At 37.9% G+C, this 26828-nt stretch overlaps 1 pseudogene; it reads left to right on the top strand.

The window, feature by feature from the left end:
• Positions 1 to 23813, top strand: part of LOC125255608 — a 43647-nt pseudogene extending 19834 nt beyond the window's left edge.
• The last annotated feature ends 3015 nt before the right edge of the window (positions 23814 to 26828 follow it).

The following is a 26828-nucleotide window of genomic DNA, read 5'->3' on the forward strand; positions in this document are numbered from 1 at the left end:
CTTGCAATCAGTGCATTGACACAACTTCTTCATTGATTTTCATTCAAACTCTCTTCTCGTTGATCAGTCCAAGATGGCAGCACTGCTGGCGTATTTGGAGTAGCAAAATTCTTATCAATATACATGGTTGTTTTAATTACAGATGGAAAATGATGATTAAGAATCTGAAAATGAAAGTTCTGCCTCTTAAAATATTCTCAGTAAAAATTAAGTTACAGTTACTAAAGTAGATACTATTATTTCACAGCATCGGTTTGGCAACTTCCTTATCTGAGGTACCAGTCTTCCTCTTCTCCTCTCACTTTCATTCTGTCATCAGAGAAGTCAGTCTTTTTCTGTTTGTTTTCACAATATCGATTCAAACATGTTGTCTTTACAAAATCATTAGGACAGGATAATTACACCTCTATGATTTATTGAGATTAATCATTTAAAACTGTGTGATTAATTAAAATATTCACATGCAGCCAGGCGTTTCATGTCTTTTGCAAGACATTGCACTATTTCATGTTTTTCATCTCCAGAAAGATCTTTCATCCTCCCCATATTGCATGAGAACTTGCTGTGACTTGCTTAATAATGCAAAAAAAAAAAAAAAAAAACCTCTTTAAAGGATTAGTCAACTTTCAAATAAACTTTTCACCCCCATGTCATCCAAGATGTTCATGTCTTTCTTTCTTCAATTGAAAAGAAATGAAGGTTTTTGATGAAAACATTCCAGGGTTATTCTCCTTATAGTGGACTTCAGTGGACTTCAGTGGACTCCAAAAGGTTGAAGATCAAAATTACAGTTTCAGTGCAGCTTCAAAGGGCTTTAAATGATACCAGACAAGGAATAAGGGTCTTATCTAGCGAAACGATCAGTCACTGTAAATATATATGCTCTTATATAAACAAATGTTCGCCTTCTAAGTGCTTCCACCAAAACCTCATTTCTGTATTCTCCAAAAAGTTTACTCTGTATGTCCTACACCTGGAGAATACGGAAATGCGGTTTTGGGGGAAGCACTTATAAGGTGAACTATTTAACAATTCTGTCTGAGATTGATACCAGTATCTAAAAAGATACAAGAAAAAAAAAAAAAAAAAAAAGGAAAAGAAAAAACTAACACTTTTTTTGAAAAACTAAAATCTGAATGTTTATTTTACTGATATCGTATGTCACTTGCATAATAATTTGGAGCACAAGCTGTGTCCCAAATGACGCACTATACACTATGTACTGATGCACTATGTACTCTACCTGTAGTGTATGAATTTACTATTTATTTTGTCATTCAGCATTGGAGTTTCGTTGCTTCTCCCCCTCCGCTACGTAATTAAAGCTGCGACAGTTGAGTGAATGAAGTGTCCAACATTCCACACTGTGTTTTTATGGTTAATTAAGTGCATCATTTGGGTATTTAAAATTCAATTACAAAACGGCATAGAATATTGCACAAGAAAATGAATTAGAACGTACCTACAGTGTATTTTGAATATGTGACAGTGTGTTTGAACATTATGACCCGTCACAGGTGAAGCGAATATTGTTTATAATCTCCTAACAAGGCCATATATTAAAGGGATAGTTCACCCAAAAATGAAAATTTGATGTTTATCTGCTTACCCCCAGGGCATTCAAGATGTAGGTGACTTTGTTTCTTCAGTAGAACACAAATGATGATTTTTAACTCCAACCGTTGCCGTCTGTTAGCCATATAATGCGTGCCAATGGCAACACAATCTATAAGAGTCAAAAAAACATGCACAGACAAAACTCAGCATAATGGCATATGCCACTGACTTCTGTATGTAAGATGCCATGCCACTTACTGCTTCTCCATAATTGGGTTAATGTAAACACGTTCATTGATCAATAACACATTTTGTCCTATTATCACCTTAGACCAATCCACATGACTCTTATAGATTGTGTTGCCATTGGCATGCATTATACGACTGACAGATGGCAACGGCTGGAGTTAAAAATCATCATTTGTGTTCTACTGAAGAAACAAAGTCGCCTAGTACAGTCCAAAAGTTTGGAACCACCAAGATTTTTAATGTTTTTAAAAGAAGTTTCGTCTGCTCACCAAGGCTACATTTATTTAATTAAAAATACAGAAAAAACAGTAATATTGTGAAATATTATTACAATTTAAAATAACTGTTTTCTGTTTGAATATATTTCACAAAGTAATTTATTCCTGTGATGGCAAAGCTGAATTTTCAGCATCATTACTCCAGTCTTCAGTGTCACATGATCCTTCAGAAATCATTCTAATATGCTGATCTGCTGCTCAAGAAACATTTAATGTGTACAATTGTACAAAATATGTGTACAATATTTTTTTTCAGGATTATTTGATGAATAGAAAGTTCAAAAGAACAGTGTTTATTCTTTTGTAACATTATAAATGTCTTTACTGCCACTTTTGATTGATTTAATGCATCCTTGCTGAATAAAAGTATTCATTTCTTTAATTTCTTTTCAAAAAAATAAAAATAAAAATTCTTACTGACCCCAAACTTTTGAACTTTCTAATCATCAAGGAATCCTGAAAAAAAAGTACACAACTGTTTTCAACATTGAAAATAATCATAAATGTTTATTGAGCAGCAAATCAGCATATTAGAATGATTTCTGAAGGATCATGTGACACTGAAGACTGGAGTAACGATGCTGAAAATTCAGCTTTGCATCACAGGAATAAATTACTTTGTCAAATATATTTAAATAGTACACAGTTATTTTAAATTGTAATATTTATATTTTTTAAATAAATGTAGCCTTGGTGAGCAGACGAAACTTCTTTTAAAAACATTAAAAATCTTAGTGGTTCCAAACTTTTGGACTGTACTGTACATCTTGGATGCCCTGGGGGTAAGCAGATAAACATCAAATTTTCATTTTTGGGTGAACTATCCCTTTAAGGTCTTATATTACATATAAGGTTTTATGTTACAAATATCTCAACATTCTCAAATCAAGATACATACAGTACTTGAGATGCCAAATGACGTAATATATTAAGTCTTGTTTTCTGAAACATTTATCAAAATTGAGTTTTTGCTAAAAAAAAAAAAAAAAAAAAAAAAAAAATCTACCAATGGGATGAGAAAAATAAACTTGTTTTCCCTTTGAATTACTTTTTAATTTTTCTTGTCCCATTAGCAGCTACTGTTTTAAGCATAATCAAGATTTCTTATCATGTTATTTTGCATTTCCAGTAAATGTTTATTGATCTTAAAAAGGAAAACAAGACAAGAATACCAATATTTTTTTATTTTTATTTTTTTTTATTTTTTTTTTGCAGTGCAAGATGTGATTTCTTTTCTTTTCGTTTTACACCTCATGTTTTCTGAATTATCATCATACGTTTTTTTTGTTTTTCAAAACAACCCTTAAAAGTAACATATGTATGTGTTTGTTCTTAATTTGCATCATCCAGCATTTCAGTCAGTGCTGACAATATTACTGTTTTTACTGTATTTTTAATTAAATAAATGTAGCCTTGGTGAGCAGACGAAACTTCTTTTAAAAACATTAAAAATCTTAGTGGTTCCAAACTTTTGGACTGTACTGTACATCTTGGATGCCCTGGGGGTAAGCAGATAAACATCAAATTTTCATTTTTGGGTGAACTATCCCTTTAAGGTCTTATATTACATATAAGGTTTTATGTTACAAATATCTCAACATTCTCAAATCAAGATACATACAGTACTTGAGATGCCAAATGACGTAATATATTAAGTCTTGTTTTCTGAAACATTTATCAAAATTGAGTTTTTGCTAAAAAAAAAAAAAAAAAAAAAAAAAAAAAAAATCTGCCAATGGGATGAGAAAAATAAACATGTTTTCCCTTTGAATTACTTTTTAATTTTTCTTGTCCCATTAGCAGCTACTGTTTTAAGCATAATCAAGATTTCTTATCATGTTATTTTGCATTTCCAGTAAATGTTTATTGATCTTAAAAAGGAAAACAAGACAAGAATACCAATATTTTTTTATTTTTATTTTTTTTTATTTTTTTTTTGCAGTGCAAGATGTGATTTCTTTTCTTTTCGTTTTACACCTCATGTTTTCTGAATTATCATCATACGTTTTTTTTTGTTTTTCAAAACAACCCTTAAAAGTAACATATGTATGTGTTTGTTCTTAATTTGCATCATCCAGCATTTCAGTCAGTGCTGACATTCAACATCGATCCTGTGACCTGGAAATACTTCACAAGAAATAATGACACTGGCTTTGGCTACAGAGTCATACAGAGAGATGCATCTAGGTGAGAGAACGTCTCGGGTTACTTGTGTAACCCTGGTTCCCTGAATAAGGGAACGAGACGCTATGTCATATGACGTTATGGGAACCCTCTGCGTGATTGCGTCATGAAGCACTCTTGTATCTAACCAATAATGTGACAAGACGGCAGAGGCGGGTGACGTCACGGACCAGGAAACTATAAAGCATACCCAGAACAAAGAACGCTAGCTTCTGGATTATGGCTGAAGCAAGACGCTCACAGGTATGCTGGGGGTTCGGCAACGTGACGTAGCGTCTCGTTCCCTTATTCAGGGAACCAGGGTTACACAAGTAACCCGAGATGTTCCCTTTCATGGGAACTGTCGACACTACGTCATATAACGTTATGGGAATGCTGTCCCAACTACACCGTAGAACCAAGTACCTGTCTGTTATCTTGTAGACAGAACTGAGGGCCCCGGAGTGGAGCGTACGTCCAGGTTGTAAAACCTAATAAATGTGTGCTGGGATGACCATCCAGCTGAACAACATATATCATTAATGGATACTCCTGACATTAAGGCCTTTGAGGCCACCATACCCCTAGTAGAGTGGACACGGACAGCTAATGATGATGGCTGTCCGGCCGCCTCATAAGCAAGTGAGATAGCCTCGACCACCCACTTGCTCATTCTCTGCTTAGATGCTGGGCCTCCTTTCTTAGGAGACCCGTAACACACAAACAATTGATCTGTTTTGCCCCACAGGGCAGCTCTGTGGTACATATGCATCTAAAGCCCTCACTGAGCAGAGCAGATTGAGCTTCTCCTGATCCGAAGTTGTAAATGGAGGAAGATAGAAGGCCTGAAGTACGATGGGACCTGGGATGTTGGTGGGGACCTTAGGTATATAGCCTGGTCTAGTGTGCAGGAACGCTTTGACCATTCCAGGTGTGAATTCCAAACACAAAGGAGCAACTGAAAGTGCTTGATGATCTCCTATTCTTTTAAGAGATGAAATAGCCAGTAGAAATATGGTCTTTAAGGGTGAGGAATTTCTCTGAAACTTCCTCTAGTGGTTCGAAGGGAGCCTCAGCTAACCCTTCTAATACCACGGCCAAGTCCCAGGCCGGAGTCCTTGTATGTACTGAAGGCCTCAGCCTCAGAGTACCACGGAGGAAGCGTAGAAAAAGAGGGGTCTCGACCTACCGAGTAATCCCCCAGAGGAGCATGGCCGAAATGGCAGCATACAACATCCTTGTGGAGGGAGCTCTGGAGTGGAGTATGGTCTCCACAACCTCAGTTGGGAGACCAGCATCTATGAGCCTGGCCCCCTCAGAGGCCAGGCCCACAGTCTCCGTAGTTCTGGGCGTGGATGAATTATCATGCTGCCCACTTGAGACAGGAGGTCCTGCCTGAGAGGAAGCTCCATCAGGGAGCCATCTAGAAGTGACACTAGGTCTGAGAACCATATTTTGGTTGGCCAGTACAGGGCTATCAATATTAGACTGACCCCTTCCTGGCGTACTTTCTCCAGAACTCCCGGGAGCAGAGGGAATGGGGAAATGCATACAGACGCAGCCTCGGCCACGTCTGTACCATGGCATCCAGACCCAATGGTGCTGGATGAGATAGGGAGAACCACAGTGGACACTGGGTTGATTCCCCTGAAGCAAATAGGTCGATTTCAGCTCAACCAAAGTTTTCCAAAGTGAGCTCCACCACCTCGGGGTGGAGTCTCCATTCCCCGGGCCTTGGCCCCTGCCTCGACAGGGCGTCTGCTCCCACATTTTGATGCTCTCAGGTCTGGGAGGTAGTATTTTACTGCAAGAAATACCACCATCATTTCCAGCCGATTTATGTGCCAGGAACTGATGGTCCTCCCAGAGACCCTGAGCTGAGCGACCACTCATGATCGCCCCCCAGCCCGTGAGGGAAGCATCCGTCGTAAGCATTACACGATGACGAGAAGTCCCCAACATGGGTCCTGGGACAGGAACCAAGGCTTTTTCCACATGACCAGAGCACAAAGGCATCACCGCGTGACTTTGATCATCCGAAAAGGATTTCCCCTCGGAGAAAACCCCTTGGTCCTGAGCACTGTAAGGGTCTCATGTGCAGAAGGCCAAAGGTTATCACGTTGGATGCAGCTGCCATGAGACCTAACAGTCTTTGAAACTGTTTGACAGTGAGTGACTGGCCTAGTTTCACCCCATTCATGGCATTGAGAATGGAACTCACATGAGCAGGAGACAGATGTGCCTGCATCGTGGTGGAGTCCCAAACTACCCCTAAGTAGTTGGTAATTTGAGCCGGAACCAGCACACTTTTCTTGGCATTGAGCCTCAGCACAAGCCTCTTCATGTGTGACAACAACATCTCGATGTTGAACTGCCAGATGTTCTGTTTGAGCAATAATCAACCAGTCGTCAATATAGTTCAGTACGCGGATGCCCTGGAGTCTCAGTGGAGCCAGAGCTGAATCCACGCACTTCGTAATCCACGCACTGTGTGTGGGGTGATAATGCCGAAGGGAAGAACCCTGTACAGGTAAGCTTTGCCCTGAAAGCAAACCTGAGGAACCTCCTGTGTTGAGGATGGATGGATACATGAAAGTAAGCATCTTTCAGGTCTATCACAACAAACCAGTCCTCGGACCTGATCTGTGGGATAACCCTCCATCCTCCTTTGGAACAATGAAGCATTGGTTGTAAAACCCTGACAGCTTGCTGGGAGGAGAACCCCTTCTATAGCTCCTTTTTGCAAGAGCGTCATAACCTCCTGTTCCATTACCAGAGACTGCTCGGGGGCCACCACTGTGGGAAGGACCCCATTAAACTGGAGCGGGCGAGACCCAAATTTGTAACCCTTTTCTATTGTGAGCAGCACCCATTTTGAAATATTTGGGAGAAGTTTGCCAGAAAATTTACTAAGGGAACCAGTCTTTTGAGACTGGCCTCTGGTGTTTTTTGAGCACTTGACTCGGCGCCCTGAAGCGGTGAACCGGCGAACCGGCAAGGAACAGCCGAATCAAGTGATGACCAGCCCTCCTCTGAGGGTTGGTGGAGACCGCTGCGCCCTGAAGCAAACTGGGTGGCAGGGTTAGCAAAACGACCCCCTGAGGGCGCCAAAGAGGGATGGGTACTAAGTATTTTAATACCCAACCCTCTCTGGAGGGGGCTGCCCTCCAATGTCCCACACCACTGGCATCAGGACCTCTTCGAAGCCTTCTTGGTGATAATTACAGTCCGTAGATCTGTGTTACCCCACAAAGACTTGAGCTGTGTCGCCTCGACAGGGCGTCTGCTCCCACATTTTGATGCCCTCAGGTCTGGGAGGAAGTATTTTACTGCAAGAAATACCACCATCATTTCCAGCCAATTTATGTGCCAGGAACTCTGATGGTCCTCCCAGAGACCCTGAGCTGAGCGACCACTCATGATCGCCCCTCAGCCCGTGACTTTTTGACTGAGGGCGCCAAAGAGGGATGGGTACCAAGTATTTTAATACCCAACCCTCTCTGGAGTGGGCTGCCCTCCAATGTCCCGCACCACTGGCATCAGGACCTCTTCGAAGCCTTCTTGGTGATAATTACAGTCCGCAGATCTGTGTTACCCCACAAAGACTTCAGCTGTGTCGCCTGTTCCTGTCCCCAAACTTTCTGCGGGGGACCACGGGTGGCGACACCTTCTTTGGATGAATGGCCAGACCAGTTCCCTGAAATGGCGAACCGGCAGGGAACATCTGAACTGACCGCTCTACAATCCTCCTCTTTCTTGGAGGAACACTGGAAACCACTGCGCCCTGAAGCACACGAGGTGGCAGGGTTGGCAGAACGTTCTCCTTTATTTTCTTTTAAATTCCTCAGAATTTAATGTATTCAATATTTCATTTAATCCTCAAATTAAATGCAGCCAGTTATATATATAATTTTTTGAACAGGCTGAATATATTTAGAAAAAAATTATAGCTCGTAATAATTTGCAAGGTATTTTAGGGAAAGAGAGAAAAGGAAACTCCCCGTCTACTCAGATCCCTCAAAATATAAATACATATATATATATAATTACGGACACGTGATCTATGCGCAGCCTCGGCAAACGCGAGACCCGAGCCATATATTCATTCTTGCAGATTTAGGGTGCGTCTCAATCAGCTCCCTAGTTCAGTAGTCAGGGCACTGATCAGGGAATCGGCCACATTCATTTTCATGATATACTGATTCACGACCTAGGGAGCTAGGGAGCTGATTGAGACGCAGGGTTAATCTACGCGCTGCCTCGGCAACGCGAGATCCGAGCTATATATTCTTTAATGAAAACTCAATCCACGTGCTGCCTCGGCAAGCGCGAGATCCGAGCCTTGCGTTAGACTTTTATTCCCTCGAGAATGAAGCCAACAGGAGTGGAGCTACAAAACTCCCGCTAGTGCATACTTCTCTTCGGGACATTTTTATGAATGAACACTGTCACTGTCAGTTGTGAGCTGACGTGCATGCTCCACTCCCAGCAAACAACATATAAATCGTGTGTCTCCCCTGGGATACTCTTGTCCTCAGACGTAGAGATTGTGACTTGTTTATATGTAATAAGACAAACAACACCATATAAGACAGACGATAACACAGAGTGCTTGCTGAAGACTACAGAAGCTAGCGTTCTTTGTTCTGGGTATGCTTTATAGTTTCCTGGTCCGTGACGTCACCCGCCTCTGACGTCTCGTCATATTATTGGTTAGATACAAGAGTGCTTCACGACGCAATCACGCAGAGGGTTCCCATAAAGTCATATGACGTAGCGTCGGCAGTTCCCATGAAAGGGAAACAAAGATTACCCCATATATAAACATTTTTTATTTATTTATTTTTAAAAAATATTTTATATACAAGATCCTATTACACAATATTTGAATCTCACTTTTTGACTGTGTACAATGATCTAGATTTTGGGAGGTCTGGTTGTTAAATTGATTTAAATTGACCCAATGCAATTTAAACATTTAATATATTTGAAACGTAGCATGTTTTTCTTCACTATTCCATAGTTTGCTTGTGAGTGATCCTTTAGTACAATACAGCCATAATGGAAGAGGACAAGTTTATAGCTGTGCCATTTCACATGAAACTTGCCTGCCGGTGAAAATTAATGGTATTTAGTTGTTATATTTCATATTTTACACATTATAAGTCTGTTTTGACCTGTAAAATCTAACGATTTTATTTATGCATTGAAAGTGCCTTCTGAAGCTGTTAACATGTCTCTTGGACTTTCTATGACTAAGGATACACAATCTTCTAATTCAGTGGTAAGCTACATGCTCATCCTGACACACACACACAAAATACATATACAGATGCCTTGTGCTAATGGTATATAGAGCACTTTATACAATAGATTGTTTAAAAGTAAGCAGCTTTACAGTATTGAACATGAAAAACATTGTCAGTGTCTCATTTCGTTAGAAGTACAACTTGAACTTGGCTCTCCAGTGTGTTCATGTTTTTACTCACAGATGTCTGACCTTGACAGACTGAACAAAAGAAATAAACTGGAGAATATTTTAGCACGAAAGAAGGCGGAGCCTCAGCGATTCCTACCAATTATGTTATCATCACGGACCAATTGTAGTTTGAAGGTGTTTACCAGCCAAGGCAAACTTTTCCTGAAAGTTCACTTTGGCAAGCTGTTTCATTCACCTCAGATTCAAGAATGAACTTTGTTTTGGCCTGATTTCGTTCGAAATTAAACATTCTTTGATTTCGCTTGAACTATATCGGGGCCTTATAGACTATACTACAGGCTATGTGAGACTATAGTTTGAATTAATCCATTTTCTTTGCATGACACATTGATATTACAGTACAGAATGGCTCTTTCGAAATGATCCTGACCATTGTATATGCATTAGAATTATGTGTCATTGAATGGAAGATCATTTTGATTTTCCTGATGTCCTGAATCCTTCCCATAAATATCAGTCTATAGGCTTTCATAGACAACCTAGGTAGTCAGGGAAGGTGTGTGTTTTTTATTTATTTATTTAAAGTTTTGTTTCAAGCTGTTCACACATTGGCAATAAAAAAAAAAAAGATTAATACATAATTCTTACATATTGCCCCTTTTATTTATATTAATTTTATGCATTGCTCCTCGCAGAACAGGGAAACAGTCTTCATAATACTACAGTGTTTGACATGCTTATGGATAAAATGAAAAACTCTCACTCTCCTGTGGTCCTCAGGTCTGTGGTCCAACCATTCCTAAGGACTGCAAAATAATTACTACCCTCAATGGTATGTGCTTTAATATCAGTGCAAACAATGTGGTGAGTGAACCTATACCAAGTGCTTTGAGAAGTAAGTCAAATAAAGAATTACCTAAATTACCTAAATTTTTTCTAACTATTATTTTTTTGAGAATCTAATCATATGCTTATTTTCTAAAACTCTTCATTCACAGGCTGCCCTCTAGAAATAGATATTGCTTTTCTAATGGACGGATCTGCGAGTGTAGAAGACCCAGATTTCATTAAAATGAAAACGTTTGTCATAACAATAATCCAGAGTTTTTCCAAGCACAATTCTCAGGCATGATTATATGTTTTGATGATTCCAGAAGGCTAATTTTTACCTTCAGCCAATCACCAATTTAGACAGGAACAGACCTTCTGACATGCACAATTTTTTATGTGTACAGTATGTGTGTGTGTGCTTATTTTTAATTTATTTATTTATTTATTTTTTGTCTCATAGTTTGCTGTTGCACAGTTCTCCACTGGTTATGAAATTCACTTCAAGTTTGAAACAGTCAAAGACATGAATTCATGGAGGACAAGAATAGGAGAGATAAAACATCAAAAAGGATTTACCTACACTGCAAAGGCTATAGATAAACTTATGTATGTCACCTCTAATGTTATCAACATTCGAGTATCTCAAAGTGCCTCTTCAAAATGTATTAGTGCAAAGTTCATTTTCAAATCTGACATTTAGTTCTTTTCTATGTTCGAATATAAGCACAATAAGGGGATGTTTGGGTGGTTTGGATAGAAAAACAGTATTGTGTTTCTGAGTTTGAAACAGCAACACCTATAAGAAATAAAGTGCATGAACAGCTGTACACTGAAGAAAAAACAATGGTGTAGAAACAATTTTTACTCAGAAATTGCTAGTCAATTTGATAACTACTTATCAAAAAAAAAAACCCACCAACCCCCCCCCCCCCCCCCCCCAAAAAAAAAAAAACCCAGCAAGTAACACATTGAAATAAATGTAAATTTTGAAGTAGAAAGACTGAAATGGTTATTTTCTTGTAAAATGTACTGCAGCAATCTGTTTTATTTACAACTTTTTTTTTTTTTTTTTTTTGTGTATATGTGACTTGCTGATTTGTCACCTTCAAATGCTTTTTTTATTTCCAATGTACAGGGATGAGCTCTTCATAACTGAAGGAGGGATGAGGCAATCAGCAATTAAAATCTTAATTGTTATCACTGATGGTAGATCAAATGATGGACCTTTACTCAAAGATGCTATTGACAAGGCAGAAAAGAAGAATATCATCTGATTTGCTATTGGGGTAAGATTGATTCAGTACACAAAACTTGGGTAACAACAAGGTTAATATTAGTTAACAATAATGCATCACCTAACCTTAACAATGAGCGATACATTGTTACAGTATTAGTCTTTGTTCATGTTAGTTCATTGCTAGTTCATTATAGCTCAGTTCCAATAAGTAAGAGATAATTCATGGCTAGCTGTACATTAAACTATTTTAATGCACAAATTGGAGGCAAAGAACCACCATACATGGATAGCCGTGGATTATTCCACTTATACCATGGTCATTTGCCAGTTGTATTGATAGAGAGAGAGAGAGAGAGAGAGAGAGAGAGATGTGTGTGAATTACCAACACCCCTCTATAATTGATGCTGTAAATTGAATTACTTTAAAAACAGCAACATTACCACCTTTCTGTGTTCCTAAATGTTTCTGTGTACGCAGCGTGGTCTCTGATCTCTGATCTGTGACATTCTGATCTGTGACGCTTCAATGCACTAATATAGAAAGATGATTAAACTGACTTGGAACTACCTGTGGTTTAAACGGTTTTATTGCACACCTTCCAGGCAATCAGAATTGAGTATTCAGACAGACAATGAACTAAGATAAATAACAATCAAGAAATGTTTTTTTTTTTTTAAGTTGTTTTTAAATTGTTAGTCTATATTAGCTAATGTAGTTAACTAATGTTAACAAATGGAACTTTACTTGTAAAGTGTTACCTCAACTTTTGTTGACTGCTTTTAGTATACTTTATGATCCTTTTGTGTTTTTTCTAAGCTTGAATGCTCTAGTCCCCATCCATAAACAGTTACAGTGTTCACAATTTCACAGTAAATGTTGACAAAAATGGTTGTTTATGGGTGAAATAATCAGTTAATCAGATGATTTTTACTTATTTTAAACCTTTATCTTTGAACCAAACAAGATATAATAAGATGAAATGTTCGAATGACCTAAAAATGCCTGTATTGTCTTTTCAATTATCAAAGATTGGCGAAGCTTTTGATGATCCCATCGCAATGAAACAGTTAGAAATTATTGCATCTGCTCCTGTTGCTAAACACGTGTTTAATGTGACTGACTTCGATGCATTGGACAGTATCCGTGAACAACTGGAAGAGAACATTGCAATCGAAGGTATGTTTACTGATAAGAGAAAAAAATGGGAGAAAACTGTAGATGAAGGAAATAAGGGAATTTGACTGGACAAGTGCTGAACAATATAAACTTTATATTTGGCATGTTCTATGGAAAAAATCACAGCCATGCTGATATTCATTATAACAGCATTGTCATAAATGTGATATTGCTTATGGTATGATCTTAGATCATGTTCACTTTTTATTATTACATTTTTCATGTAATAATGTATATTTTTTTTCAGGAGTCCAATCCACTGGTGATTCTGCTACAATGGAATTTGCTCAGGATGGATTTAGTGCAGCGTTTACATCAAGTGTAAATAGATACTTCAAGTCATCTTTAGGAAACATTTTTTTATTTGGCAATCATTTAGGCAGCCAACAATGCAATGGATAGAAGTATCACTCAAGAATGGAGAATATTGTACATATGCATATACATATAATAATGCATTTAATAGTTAAATATTATTGAATAGGTCAATAATAGTTTTGGAATAATAAAGTATATATATATATATATATATATATATATATATAGAAATAATTCTCTTCTGCTTACCAAGGCTGCATTTATTCAATCAAAAATATATTAAAACATTAATATTTTCAAATATTCTTACAATTTAAAATAATTGTTTTGTGTTTTATTACATTTAAATACAATTTAACCATTTAACCAGTCTTCAGTGTCACATGATACTTCAGAAATCATTCTAATATGTTAATTTAGTTCTCAGCTTCTTATTAGTTAATAATAAACAATATCAAAATGATAGCAAAAGGCTATAACTGAAAATACCAAGATAGAAAAGTGGTGTAGAGGATAAAACAAACAAACAAACAAACAAACAAACAAACAAACAAATACCAACCTCTTTGTTTAGGTAAGTCTGATCATGACTTCTGTGGGAGCTTTCCAAGGGAAGGGCGGATATCAAGAACAGTATCAAAATGACCATTCATCAGAATTCCATGTGGGAAGTGAACAAGATAGTTACTTAGGTGAGACCCTGCTCAAACACAGACTAAAATGCATCAAATTTGCCATACATTTATTGAGGTCATCTACAATCCAAATATAAAAGGATACTGTAGTTCAACCAAAAAGTAATATCATCATGATCATTTACTTCAAGCCCATACACATACAAACAATAATATTATAAGGAATTTCTGAGTTACTTTTTCCACATAAAAGCATGTTGTGACCAGTGGTTGTCTGAGGGTGAGTAAATGATGGCTATTATCTTTTTTGAGTGCTCTATTTCTTTAAAGTTTCGATTATCCAAATGTTTTTTAAAGGTTATTCAATGACAATAGCAACACGATCTAAAAAAACGTTTGTGATTATGGGAGCACCAAGATACAGGCATAAAGGACAAGTGAGCGTTTCAATAATTGGAGTTAACGCAACTAACCTGCTGTTGGAGCCACCCAAGGTACCCAAGTGAATATTCTACCAATGTTATTTTCTATTGTAACCTGATTAAGATTAGTTGTTTGATTAAAAAAAAAAAAAAAAGACAGTACTTGAATTGTAACCTAGTTTTGCAATGTATTGGGCATTGTATTTTGTTGTACCGTTGTCAGGTGTTCTTATAGCATACAGTGGGCATAGGATTTGATTCTGAACAGACTTTTTCTTTTTTCTTAGTCTCAGATTGGTTCATACTTTGGAGCCGAGGTCTGTGTGGTTGACCTGAACTCTGACACAAAAACAGATCTTCTATTAATATCTGCACCAACGTATATAGACTCCCATTCTGAAGGCAGAGTTTTTGTGTACTTTTATTCTCGGCAGGTATAAAATATCAGTTCCTGATTTTTTTAGACTTTATTTTGTCTTTCAAAACTTTAGAGAACTCTTTGTGCTTTTTCTGCTTTTGCAGCCATACTTCACTTTTTCTGTAGTGCTGGTGGGCATGGCAGGTCAGATGGGTCGGTTTGGCTCTTCTCTGGCCAGCCCAGCAGATCTGGATGGTGATGGTTTCATGGATGTGCTGATTGGGGCTCCTTTAGAGGAGGATGGACAGGGTAGCATCTATATCTTCAATGGCGGAATAGATAAAATAAATCCCGCATATTCACAGGTCTGCCAATTTTAGTACCTATAGCATTGTTCCTTAAATTGCAGTTTTAACCTTTTGTGGAGTGCCAATTCTATACCATTCCTTTATGACATTTGGCTTGTACTTCTCCTTTAAAACAGTTCCCCTTTCTCTTATTCTTTGTGTGATGTTAGAGAATTGCTGGATCATCTGTGCGCTCAGGTTTACAGTTTTTTGGACTAGCTCTGAGTCAGTCCTCCCTAGATCACAGTGGGGACAGTCTACCAGACATTGCTGTTGGATCAAAAGGAGCTGTTTTGCTTCTTAGGTACAGTACTTCTTGAGACTTCAGTATACAAAGGTTCCAAAAGGGGAGTTTTGCAATGATGCCATAAAAACCTTGCCTAAAGAACAGTGAACAGTTCATAAAAGAACCATATTGTAAATATCTAAAGAACCCTTTTCCTCTATAAATAAACTTTTGTGCAATGTGAATGTTCCATGGATTTTAAGAGTGTATTTACACACTCATTCTTATCTAATAGAATTAACTGATTTATTACTAGTAAACATCCACAAAATTCACAGAGCGTAACATACAGAACTCATGGTCCAATCTTATCTATTCATTTGTTATGTTTTGTGTATTTTCCTACAACATCTAGGTCCAGACCAATAGTGTCTGTGGATGTGAAAGTAACCTACAGCCCATCCAACATCTCAACCAGTGAAGCAGACTGCACCAGGCCACTGGAAAACACCTTGACAGTGTGCTTCAACATGAGTGGATACAAACACGCTATAACAGGTTTCCCCAAATTTTATGGCAGACTTTATTATTTTCAATAAATAATTTTAACAAAAATATCATAAAATGTTATTCAATAACATTTCCAGATTTGGCTGCAAATATTAGCTATACGTTAAAGCTGGATACCAAGCGACTTAACCACCGGGCATACTTCTTACCCAGAAATCGTGTCCTCAGTAATGTTGTAAATGTTACACTGGAGGAAGTGTGCAAAGACCATCCTTTCCTCATAGAGGTAAGTCATGTATTTTGTGGCAGCAAACAAGCCATTCCTAATTCTACAATTTACATAGTAACTCTGAATAGTTTTAGCATGTTAAAGGTGCTAAAGAGGATGTTTTGCTTTATACATTTTTGCAATATTACTTGAAACTGTCTTTACTAACTGATAAAAGACTATTTATTAGGTGCACTGAAAGGAATAATATTAATATACATCATCTGTGCACGAGGTAGGGCCTTAAAAACATCAGCCAATCGTTTACGTGATCATCGCGTAAATGATTGACCCTTTGGCTTGTCAATCACTGCCATGACGTTCCTTGTGAGAGACGTGCGCGGATTGGCCCTCTGGCTTGTCAATCACTGCCATGACGTTCCTTGTGAGAGACGAGCGCGGATTGGCCCTCTGGCTTGTCAATCACTGCCGTGACGTTCCTTGTGAGAGACGAGCGCGGATTGGCCCTCTGGCTTGTCAATCACTGCCGTGACGTTCCTTGTGATAGACGTGCGCGGATTGGCCCTCTGGCTTGTCAATCACTGCCATGACGTTCCTTGTGAGAGACGAGCGCGGATTGGCCCTCTGGCTTGTCAATCACTGCCATGACGTTCCTTGTGAGAGACGAGCGCGGATTGGCCCTCTGGCTTGTCAATCACTGCCGTGACGTTCCTTGTGATAGACGTGCGCGGATTGGCCCTCTGGCTTGTCAATCACTGCCGTGACGTTCCTTGTGAGAGACGTGCGTGGCTGCACGCTCCAGTAACTTTCCACACTCCACAGGCGCCGCATGCAATGTTTTTGTCAGGAGACAGGAGTAACAACTGCAGATTATGAGTTACATGCGGTGAGTCCGACATAATGAATCCACTAACACGACACAGGTGGTAAACACGACGTGCCAACGTGCACAAGTTTTGGGAGGCGTTCCCTCGATATTCTTACGCATGCGCCGATTTCAAAAACTCAGTAACAGTCTTTGGTTTCTCAGTCGACGAAAAGATCCTCTTTAGCACCTTTAATAGATTGATGGGTATGACAATGTTAATGTATTTGGTCTTGGCGGACTAAAACTGCTACGCCGCTGCTTTTGCAGCAACTATGGACTTGCTTGGCAATAGATACAGAGACATGCTGCTGTGAGATTGTAAAATGTGCTGCAGTTGCTGCATGAGTAGGCATACATAAATCTCATAGCAGATTTAGACAAGTGGTGCTGAGGGAGGTGGAGGGTTTCAAAGGAACTGAAGGAAACTGATTTAATGTTGAACAAGCTCATTGGCTGCAGAATAAGCAGATGCCAATCATCTTGTGCCATGTAGTTAAATATGTGATTGCTAGCAGATTCAATGTAAATTACCTATCTGTGCTATCTAGAGATTCATGTGTATGTATGTAACAATTTATTAATTGTTCACCAATTGTCCAGTCTTGTACAGGGGATCCTCTCAAACCGCTGCTTAATGAATTAATGTTCACTTTTGAGGGTCTGCCCTCACAAAGTCTGGAGAACTTAAAGCCTGTTCTCTTACCCTGGATAGAGAACACTACCTTATGGATGGTAAGGGACACATATTCAAAGTAAACCTATACTGTCATAAAGTGAGCCCTTCATATATCAAGTTGCTTTGCTGTAATATCCTAAGACTTTGTATTTCTTTTACACATATATCATAATGTTATTCAATACAGAATAAGTTGTCAGCAGAATAAGTTTTCATTTCACTACCGTGAAAAAGTGTGAGCAAATTTACACTCATCGGCCACTTTATTAGGTCCACCATGCTAGTACGGGGTTGGACCCCCTTTTGCCTTTGGAACTGCATTAATTCTTCATGGCATAGATTCAACAAGGTCCTGAAAACAGAGATTACGGAATCAGAGATCTTGTTCCATATGACATGATCAAATCATTGCACATTACACATCCATGATGCAAATCTTCCATTCCAGCACATCGCAAAAGTTAATGTGGAGCCCATTTGAGTATAGTGAACTCATTGTCATGTTCAGGAAACCAGTTTTATATGATTTGAGCTTTTTGGCACATTATCCTGTTGGAAGTAGCCATCAGAAGATGGGTACACTGTGGTCATAAATGGATGGACATGGTCAGCAAGAATACTCAGGTAGGCTGTGGCGTTTGAATGTTGCAAACTTGGTATTAATGGGCCTAAAGTGTGCCAAGAGAATATCCTCAACACCATTACACCAGCAGCAGCAGCAGCAGCAGTCTGGACCTTTAATGCAAGGCAGGATGGATTCATGCTTTCATGTTGTTTACGTCAAATTCTGACCCTACTATCTGAATGTTGCAGCAGAAATCGAGACTCATCAGACCAGGCAATGTTATTTCAATCTTCTTTTGTTCAAATTTGGTGAGCCCATGTGAATTTTAATCTTAGTTTCCTGTTCTTAGCTGACAGGAGTGGCACCGGTGTGTCTTCTGCTGCTGGAGCTCATCTGCTTCAAGGTTCAACATGTTGTGCATTCAGAGATGCTCTCCTGAGCAGACCTCAGTTGTAATGAGAGGTTATTTGAGTTACTGTTGCCTTTCTATAAGCTGGAACCAGTTTGGTCTTTCTCCTCTGACCTCTGGCATCAACAAGGCATTTTCACCAACAGAACTGCCGCTCACTGGATATTTTCTCTTTTTCTGACCATTCTCTGTAAACCCTAGAGATGGTTGTTTGTGAAAATCCCAGTAGATAAGCAGTTTCTGAAATACTCAGACCAGACCGTCTGGCACCAACAACCATGCCACGTTCAAAGTCACTTACCTTTTATTCCCCATTCTGATGCCATTTGACCTTCAGCAGATAGTCTCGACCATTTCTACATGCTTATATGCATTGAGTTTCTGCTGATTAGATATTTGTGTTAACGGGTAGTTGAACAGGTGTACGTGATAAAGTGGCCAGTGAGTGTAAATGGGAATATATGTAAAAAATGGGAATATACAGCTATGGAAAAAATTAAGAGACCACTCCAAGTTCAGAAATCAATGTTAAGTGGTCTCTTAATTTTTTCCATAGCTGTATGTAAAAAAAATCTTATTTTTATTCTAACCTCATATTTCAGTTAGATTATGAGATAAACTGTGGATCAGACAACCTTTGTGTTGACGACCTCAAAGTGGACTTCAGCTTTGATGGGTAAGTTAATGGTGAAGTCACAAATTAATTTCTGCACAACTGTCATCAAACATAATTCTTTAACACTCCACCGAACAGCCATTGGTCAGATGGTCATACAGTATAGTCTCACTCCCTAAAATTGGTGCAGTTTAACTCTGTGTCTCCTTTGTTTCTGTGATCCAGATCTACAAATATAGAGGTTGGGATAATGCAGGAGATCAATGTGACAGTGTTTGTAGAGAACAGAGGAGAAAACTCATTCAACACCCACTTCACCCTAAACTACCCCTTTGGACTTTCCTACAGGAGAATTATGCCTCGAGTGGTAAGGCAGGATGACATTTATTGCGTGTGGGGTTAAAAACAGCAAGTGAAGTTCATTGTTTTACATTGTAAAGAGCAAGTTTAGTAGTTAAAGGGTTAGTTCACCCAAAAATGAAAATTCTGTAATTTATTACTCACCCTCATGCCGTTCCACACCCGTAAGACCTTCCTTAATCTTCGGAACACAAATTAAGATATTTTAGTTGAAATCCGATGGCTCAGTGAGGCCTGCATAGCCAGCAATGACATTTCCTCTCTCAAGATCCATAAAGGTACTAAAACCATATTTAAATCAGTTCATGTGAGTACAGTGGTTCAATATTAATATTATAAAGAGACGAGAATATTTTTGGTGCTCCAAAAAAACAAAGTAATGACTCGTATAGTGATGGCCGATTTCAAAACACTGCTTCAGGAAGCTTCGGAGCATAATGAATCAGCATATCGAATCATGATTCAGATCGCGTGTCAAACCGCCAAACTACTGAAATCATGTGACTTTGGCGCTCCGAACAGCTGATTCGATACACTGATTCATAACGCTCCGAAGCTTCATGAAGCAGTGTTTTGAAATCGGCCATCACTAAATAAGTCGTTATTTTGTTTTTTTTGGCCCACCAAAAATATTCTCGTCTCTTTATAATATTAATATTGAACCACTGTACTCACATGAACTGATTTAAATATGGTTTTAGTACCTTTATGGATCTTGAGAGAGAAAAATGTCATTGCTGGCTATGCAGGCCTCACTGAGCCATCGGATTTCAACTAAAATATCTTAATTTGTGTTCTGAAGATTAACGAAGGTCTTACGGGTGTGGAGCGGCATGAGGGTGAGTAATTAATGACAGAATTTTCATTTTTGGGCGAACTAACCCTTTTAAGTGCATGTAAAAAAAAAAAAAATCCATGCATTTTTCAAACTGCTTGTCCAATTTAGGGCTGTAGGGATGCTAGAGCTTAAATAAAGTATTATACAGTAGGCTGCTACAGTATATGATCAAGAACCCAATTTTTTCCTGTTTGTGAGCAGGGCAGAGTGGATTGCCGTTCTTTAGATGGCATGCAAGGAGTTTCAGCAGGGGAGATAATCTGTCGGGTCAATAACCCTCTATTCCCAGAAAATGCTTCTGTGAGTCAAAATCTATGTGAAAAGACACACAAACAGAATGCAGAGAGGTCCAAAAGTCTGAGATTTTTCAAAATTTAAAATTTTGATTTGATTTAAAATCTGCTTTAAACTTGGAAATACTTTTATTGATATCTTTTAAAAAATTTTACGCAAATGTTATGACATAAAATTGAAGAAAGATTCTGTGTTGTTCCTGTAAATTTGTTGACCATGTGATATTCACTTTGGCTACATTCACACTCAGTTTTTGGGATTGACAACTGCATTTACTTATACAGTAGGTATGAGTCTCGAAATGTTCCGTTCAAATAGCAACTTACAGTAGCGTCTTGAATACTGTCTTTATGAACGTGCAACGGGAGTCAAGCCCGTATTCTCTTTGCAGGAATCATAGCGACATAGCGACCAAAGTAATATCAAAGATGGCGATGTCCATAAAACCGAAAAGTCTTATCAGACTTTGATTGGTCGATAAGTCAGTCAATCTGAATTGAGATTCTTTGTCTGTATTGAGTACTAGATATTTGAAAAAGTTTCTATAGATCTATGTACTAGAGATTTTTAAAGTTTTAAGTCTAAGGGGTGGAGCTCAGACTCTCCACTGACCTTGTTAATGTCTAAATTAATTCTAAATTCTGATTGGGTAAACCTTTCACCATTAGTGGTTTCGCATCAAAATTACTTTGGTAAACTTTACTATGGTAAAGAGTTCACCACTGGCTCTCCACTGACTTTTGGACCCTAATGTATACACACATGTTGAAATGTTTTTAAAGCATCATCTTTGTTTTTAAAATGTTTTATAACAAAAAAAGTCTTAACTCATTCTTCTAGGCAGTGTTTGACATTATTTACAGTATTAACAAAGAAAGCCATTTTGACCAAAAGGTGACATTCAATGCATCTGTTACTAGGTATGGTGTTCATTTTTTTTTACTTTTATAGCTGAATATAGTCTGTCAAATGTATTTGAATTATACTGACATGCAAAACCAAAATGCTCTGTCATTTCCAGTGACAATACGAATCACTCTGAAAACAGTGAACCAATAAAAATAAGAAACATCAGTGTAAAACATGCAATCTATGTTGCCTTGTTGAGGTCAGTGCTTCTTTTTGCCACGTAGTATGATTAGAATGACGTTTTTGCTATTTGTTATTTTGCTTTTTTCTCATCTCGATTCATAACCTCATCTAGTGTATTCTGTGTATCTCCTAAAGACATAGAGATTCCAGCACTTACATACATTTTACAAGTGGGAAAAACAATCTGGAAAAACCAGTGCAACAGATATTGGAGGTAAAGATGCTTCTTCAGACATAGAATCCTCTAGGTAACACATTATTGTTATTACATGTACTTACTATAGTAATAATAGTAAATTATGCATAATTAGTAACTAACCCTAGCCATAACTCTGAAGTACATGTCCTGTAGTTAATAAATATTACTCAGTACATATTTGAGTAAGTAGAATGTAACTACGTCACCTTAAAATAAAGTTTAACCTTCCTTTATTTCACCTCACATCAAATCACATCAAATCAAAATCAGTTGTCAATATCAATAAACCTCCTTCTGTTTATGTCTCTAAGGTGAAGAATGAGCTTAGAGAGCTAAATTTAACCGTTTTCATTAGAGTACCTATACAACTGGGAGCTGAAAACATCTGGGCTGACCAAAAGTTGAAGGTAAAAGCAAATGCAAAGGAGAAATAAATAAGAACCAAAGGCCTTTAGTGTCAAATGCTGTGTCTTTATTGTAGTCCATATCATTTTTGTGGTCCAAATTTACATATTTATATACTTAAATATAAATAAATATACTTAATATTTTGTAAAAGATTCCAGATTGCTTTAGGGAAGGAGATGAACAGCCCACAACCAGTGATTTTCTGACAGTGCTCAAAAAGGAAAGAAAAAACCTATTAGTGAGTTAATGTTTTTATTTACTTTTCAATTTGAAATTTTAGATTTTGAATGTTTTACTTTAAATGTAAATAATTTGTCAAATGAAACATTGTTTGACTTGAATTCATCACTGTTAAACATGCTGTTATGTTTGTTCTGTCAGAACTGCTCTGTGGCGGTGTGTGCCGTGTTCAGGTGTGATGTGAATCTGATGAGAAGTGAAAGAAAGTTCTATAATATCTCTAGCAATGTGAGATCTGGATGGATTGAGCAGGTATCTGAAGTTACAGGGCTTGAAATCTTTATTTAAAAAAGAGAAATCTGCCATTTTAATTCACATTGTTTTTATTTTTGTAGATCGGGATTCAGTCTGCTTCTTTTGAGTTGGTCAGTACAGCATCTCTGGATTATGATAAAGACAAATACACTTACTTCACTGATTCTCTCAGCTCTGCATCAGTTTGCGAGGTAATGCATACTTTACTAAAGCCTGTTATAATTTTCCAGCTGTTAGTGACAACATTTATCGCAAACTTTTTCATTGTACTGTCAATGTGTGTGCATGTGAAGGTGAATACTCAGGTGGAAGTCTATGAGGAACCCAACCTTCTAAAAGAGGTCACTGCAGGAGTTGTTGGAGGACTGTTGATCACCTCATTAATCACAGCCACTCTCTATAAGGTGCAATATACCAACCTGTTTATAATTCATAAGTAGTGAACTTTAACATAATATATAAGATAGTCTTTTCTTTTTCTCTTGCAGTCTGGGTTTTTCAAAAGAAAGGCCAAGCAGCGGATGAAGGATTTAACACAAGAACCTGAAGAACTGGAATGTCTAGATAAAAATTAATGCAGAATCGATTAATTACTTTTTTTAAAATTTTACTTCATTGAGCTTCCATCAAAATAGTCAATTCATTCAAATAATTATGATTCAATTTCATATGTTGCTAATAACACGCATACACAGACAGACAGATAATATATGTAAATATAAATACTAAGGTGCACTACGGAAGTTATTTTTTAAATGAACAAAAATTAATTATTAAGCAAGAACATAAAAATTCAGTGTTCAAAAGTCCTCGTCTCTTTGCCTGGTTCACAATTGCTTTTAATAAAGATTTACAATTTTAGCTGTCGGGTCAGACTTCATGGGAAATATCAGTTGGTATGTAATTCATCTTTACATGATGTTAGCTTTAGCAAATCAGCATGTACTTGTGTTATGTTGTGTTTGGGCTCGTTTGAAATCAAGAACACCTGCTCTAAATAAATATATTTACATGCACTTGGTATTGTTTGGTCTCTACCTGAAACAGTTACGCTTGTTGTGTTCTGCTAGTTGAGACCTTTTCAACGATATATATGAATAGCGGTTTAGTCCAAATTTTCTGAAGAGTCTCAATCACTTTATATGATGAATAGATTTAATTTAGGCTTTTACTCGCATGTAAACATTGATCAGCGAACATAAGCAGAAGCTTAACCGAACCCGAATAACGCACAAGAACAAACCTCTTCTGGAAGCTCAAACATGCTGCGTAACCAGTGAGCTTCATTCTTGTGTGTCTTTGCTTTTATTATTAGGTATTGCAATTTGTATATTTATTAGACATTATCAACATATCTTTTTGTCACAAGTTTACAATTTTATTTTATTTTTTTAATTGTTGAAACCTACTGGCTCAACTAATTGGAAAACAGTATCCAACTAACCCATTGATCTCACTCTGCGCACGTGTGTGTGTGTGTGTGAGAGAAAGAGAGAATTTTGAATTTTAAAAATTAATTTTATTATAATCATGCATCAGTAATACAATTTTTTCCTAAAAAAAAAAAAAAAAAAAAAACAATTACAACGCAAATGCCAAAGAAAACATTAAAAGAAGAAAAAGTAGAAAGAAAGAAAACCAGAATTACAACAAATGAGTAAATAAACAGCTCTTCATCAACAACAAAGCACAGCACTCCATTAACACACTGTCACGATCACGTCTGTTCCTGTCACATCCCGGACTACATTTCCCATGATCCTCCATTGCTTATCACCTGCACTCACTTCACAATCGCTCCACACTAATCACCACACCCAGCTGCCACACATTACCTGGACTATAAAAGACTCATACACACACCACCTCACCGTGAAGCCTTGTTGCCTCTGTGTACAATTCCAAGCGTTTATATCTTGTCTGCCTGTCTGTTTCCCGTCTACGATCCTGTGCCACCTATCCTGACCTTTGCTTTGTATACTGACCTGTGATTGATATCTGCCAGTCCTGACCCTCTGCTTGTTCCTGACTACGATTCTGCCTGTTCCTTGCTGTACCTGTTTGCTGTTGTCTGACCCCTGCCTGTACGACCACGCTCACCTTTTAATAAAGCTGCATTTGGATCTTACCTTGAGTCCCGCTCCGTTACACACACCACTTCATCTCAAATGTTAACAGATCTTTCATTGACTTATAAAAATGAAAATCAATGGATACTCTTGCTTTTACCATATTTAAAAACATTAACACTACACCTTCCCCCGACGATCTTTCAACCTTATTTTTCCTGCTCACATAAATGGCTAATTTGGCCTGTACTAAAATAAAATTCAACAATTGACAAATACAGCTTTACTTTTTAACAAATTTTAAACCAAAAATACTAAAAAACTATTTTTGTAGGACCAAAAATAAAGGCTTCAATGTATCACACTCTATAAAAGCATGAAAAAGCTGTTTCTCTTTTCAGGCAAAAAGGACATTCCACGCTAACATCAGGATTTAAAACAGAAATGAATGCATTTACTGCAATGGCACAATGAAGCAGTCGCCACTGTATATCCCCTGTCCTTTTTTTAAACAGTGGCTTATACAGAGAACTCCACTCTGGTTTCACATTCTCTTCCACATTCAGCACCGTACGTCAAGGTGTATCTACTCTATTACTCGAAATATTTTTATTAAAAGTGAATATCAATAAATGAAGCTGCTCAGTTTAAGCCAAGAAAGAAGTTTAGTCAACAGTGAAAAATATACAAGGCAACCAATTGCATTCAACAAAACATTTAATTATATATTATATCCAGGGAGAGGGTAGGTAAGTTTTCCTTGAAGGTTCTGTCTTCAAAGAAACTCATTCGACTTACAGTGAGAGAAAGTTGGCAGAAAGTAGGCCAGAAAAGGAATATAAGTGGTCACAATAGCCATTACATTCTTTCAGGGCAGCTGTAGGATGATCTGGAGTCCTGGTGGTGAATCAAGAATCAGTCCAATGCTTATACATACATTGATAACTAAAGCATTCAAAATCCACACTATAAGTAATGCTACAGTTACTTGAATTTTTGGGTGAGAGCATTCCACTGCCAGAAGCAGACTGTGGGCCTGTTTCCACCTGGTATTAAGATGTGTTTTGGCTGATCGGATAACAAGTGGATGACACTGAATGGTCAACGTGATTTTGCCAAGTAAGACATGTTACTGGATCAACATTCCTATCCGAAAATTTAGCCCTAACCTTTTCCCAACCCCTAAACCTAACCCTACCCATAACTTATCCCTAAAATCAGAGGGAAATGGTATTTGAATAACACTGTTGTGGAAGCACCTAACCCAGGTTGTAAGCCTAAACTTGACATAAATGGTAAACCTGTCCCTCAAATCTGATTGGTTGATTGGAATGTTGTTCAAGGATCAACAAAGATGTTGATCCAGGAACATGTTGAACTTGGTGAAATCACGTTCACCACACTGAATACAGGTGGAAATGGGGTCTAAAACGGTTTGAGTTTGTCCACTTTCGACCACTTCCAGAAGTATTCGAAAATGCATTCGACCGGACTGCTTTCATAGTGGAAACGCTCATGTAGTCAACAGCCACTAAAGACCATCTACTCTCCATCTACTGACCTAATGTGTAAACATTATGGGAAGCACTCTAGCCAGATGGGATTTAAACTTCGTTGGCTGAAGACCCAAGTTTGGTTTGAAGGTGAAAAATGTACCAAGCACAATGTTCTCTCACCATTCCTGATTTCTAATACATACTCACTCGTTCAGCTGGTCTCACGGCCGTCAGAGCAGAAACAAACACTGATGCTCTCAATATGTTTTCCTGTCATCTCTGGGTGCGTTCATATGTAAACTGCTCAAGCTTATTTTGTCCATTAGATTGAAAGATCTGTAAAAACCCATACATTTGTCCATCCCCTTGAAGAAATCAGGACAGAAGTGGTTGAAAGAGGACAAAAGAGACAGATTAAAACACCAGTGTAAACGTGTATGTGTCTCCCTCGTCCACTTGTGATCCG

This window comes from Megalobrama amblycephala, linkage group LG20 (genome assembly GCF_018812025.1).
Source record: "Megalobrama amblycephala isolate DHTTF-2021 linkage group LG20, ASM1881202v1, whole genome shotgun sequence".
In the NCBI taxonomy this organism is placed as follows: Eukaryota; Metazoa; Chordata; class Actinopteri; order Cypriniformes; family Xenocyprididae; genus Megalobrama; species Megalobrama amblycephala.